The following is a 3,282-nucleotide window of genomic DNA, read 5'->3' as shown; positions in this document are numbered from 1 at the left end:
CTCAACCCTCAACACTCAGTCCTCAATGTTCAATCCTCAATCCTCAATTCTCAATCTTCAATCCTCAATACTGAACCTTCAATCCTCAATCCTCAATCATCAGTCCTCAATCCTCAATCCTCAATCTTAATCTTCAATCCTCAGTACTCAATCTTCAATCCTCAATCCTCAATCCTCAATCCTCAATCCTCAATCTTCAATCCTCAATACTCAATCTTCAATCCTCAATCGTCAATCCTCAATCCTCAATCCTCAATCCTCAATCTTCAATCTTCAGTACTCAATCTTCAATCCTCAATCCAGAATCCTCAATCCTCAATGCTCAATCTTCAATCCTCAATACCCAATCCTTAATCTTAAATCCTCAATCCTCAATTCGCAATCCTCAATCCTCAATCCTCAGGCCTCAAGTATCAATACTCAACCCTCAGTCCTCGTCCTCAATCCACGACCTTCAATCCTCAATTCTCAACCGTCATTCATCAATATTCAAACTTCAATCCTCAATCCGCAATCCTCAATCCTCAATCCTTAATCCTCAATGTTCAATCATCAATACCCGATCCTCAGTCTTCAATCCTCAATCCTCTATCCTCAATCCTCAATCCTCAATCCTCAATCCTGAATCCTCAATCTTCAGCCCTCAGTCCTCAACAGTCAGTGGTCCATCCTCAATCCTCAATAGAATACCATGATTTCACAGTTTTCAATACTCAATACTCAACCTGCAATCTTCAAATCTCTATCCACAAAAATCAATTCTCATCACTTAACCCTCAACACTCAGCCCCCAATCCACAATATTCAAGCCTCAATCCTCAATCCTCAATCCACAATCCTCAACATTCAATCCTCAATACTCAATCTTCAATCCTCAATCCCCAACCCTCAATCCTCAATTCGCAACACTCAATAGTCGATCTTCAATCCTCAATACTCAATATTCAATCCTCAATCCTCAACGTTCAATCCTCAACAGCCAATCCTCAATCTTCAATCCTCAATCCTCAATCCTCAATTCTCAATCCTCAATCCTCAATCCTCAGTCCTCTCTCCTCAAACCTCAATCCTGAATCCTCAATCCAGAATCCTCAAGCTTCAGCCCTCAGTCCTCAACAATCAGTTGTCAATCCTCAATCCTCAATAGAATATCATCAATTCACAGTTTTCAATACTCAATACTCAATCTGCAATCTTCAAATCTCTATCCACAAACATCAATTCTCATCATTCAACCCTCAACACCCAGTCACCAATCCTCAATTTTCAATCCTCAATCCTCAATCCTCAATCCACAATCCTCAACCTTCAATTCTCAATACTCAATCTTCAATCCTCAATCCTCAATACTCAATCCTCAATTCTCAATCCTCGATCGTCAATCTTCAATCATCAATCCTCAATCCTCAATCCTTAATCTTCAATCCTCAATACTCAATATTCAATCCTCAATCCTCAGACCTCAAACCTCAAACATCAATCCTCAACACTCAGTACTCACCCTCAATTCTCAATTCTCAATCCTCAATCCTCAATCCTCAATCTTCAGTCCTCAATAAACAATCTCCAATCCCAGATCCTCAATCCCCGATCCTCAATCCTTAATCCTCAATATTCAATCCTCAGACATCAAACATCAATACTCAACCCTCAGACCTCGTCCTCAATCCACAACACTCAATCCTCAATCCTCAATCATCAACCATTAACAGTCAACCTTCAATCCTCAATACTCAATCCTCAATCCTCAACACGCAATCCTCAATGTTCAATCCTCAATACCCAATCCTCAGTCTTCAATCCTCAATCCTCAATCCTCAATCCTCAATCCTCAATCCTCAGACCTCAAACCTCAATCCTGAATCCTCAATCCTGAATCCTCAATCTTCAGCCCTGAGTCCTCAACAATCAGTTGCCAATCCTGAATCCTCAACACAATATCCTCAATTCACAGTTTTCAATACTCAATACTCAATCTGCAATGCTCAAATCTCTATCCAGAAACATCAATTCTCATCACTCAACCCTGAACGCTCAGTCCTCAATGTTCAATCCTCAATCCTCAATTCTCAATCTTCAATCGTCAATACTGAATCTTCAATCCTCAATCCTCAATCCTCAATCCTCAATCCTCAATCCTCAATCCTCAATCCTCAGTAATCAATCCTCAACCGTCAATACTCAATCGTCAATCCTCAGTCCTCAATCCTCAATCCTCAATCCTCGTTCCTCAAACATCAATCCTCAACACTCAGTACTCACCCTCAATTCTCAATTCTCAATCCTCAATCCTCAATCCTCAATCTTCAGTCCTCAATAAACAATCTCCAATCCCAGATCCTCAATCCCCGATCCTCAATCCTTAATCCTCAATATTCAATCCTCAGACATCAAACATCAATACTCAACCCTCAGACCTCGTCCTCAATCCACAACACTCAATCCTCAATCCTCAATCATCAATCATTAACAGTCAACCTTCAATCCTCAATACTCAATCCTCAATCCTCAACACGCAATCCTCAATGTTCAATCCTCAATACCCAATCCTCAGTCTTCAATCCTCAATCCTCGATCCTCAATCCTCAATCCTCAATCCTCAGACCTCAAACCTCAATCCCGAATCCTCAACCCTGAATCCTCAATCTTCAGCCCTGAGTCCTCAACAATCAGTTGCCAATCCTGAATCCTCAATACAATATCCTCAATTCACAGTTTTCAATACTCAATACTCAATCTGCAATCTTCAGATCTCTATCCACAAACATCAATTCTCATCACTCAACCCTCAATACTCAGTCTCCAATCCTCAATCATCAACCCTAAATCCTCAACCCTCAATCCTCAACCTTAATCTTCAATCCTCAACCCTCAATCTTCAATCCTCAATCCTCAATCCTCAATCGTCAATCCTCAATCCTCAATCTTCAATCCTCAATACTCAATCTTCAATCCTCAATCCTCAATCCTCAATCCTCAATCCTCAATCCTCGATCCTCAATCTTTATTCATCAATATTCAACCTTCAATCCTCAATCCTCAATCCTCAATCCTCAATCCTCAATGTTCAATCCTCAACAGCCAATCCTCAATCCTCAATCCTCAATCCTCAATCCTCAATTCTCAATCCTCAATCCTCAATCCTCAGTCCTCTCTCCTCAAACCTCAATCCTGAATCCTCAATCCAGAATCCACAAGCTTCAGCCCTCAGTCCTCAACTTTCAGTTGTCAATCCTCAATCCTCAATAGAATATCATCAATTCACAGTATTCAATACTCAAT

This window comes from Calliopsis andreniformis, unplaced genomic scaffold, assembly GCF_051401765.1.
Source record: "Calliopsis andreniformis isolate RMS-2024a unplaced genomic scaffold, iyCalAndr_principal scaffold0139, whole genome shotgun sequence".
In the NCBI taxonomy this organism is placed as follows: domain Eukaryota; kingdom Metazoa; phylum Arthropoda; class Insecta; order Hymenoptera; family Andrenidae; genus Calliopsis; species Calliopsis andreniformis.
Note: the sequence above shows the minus strand (reverse complement) of the source record.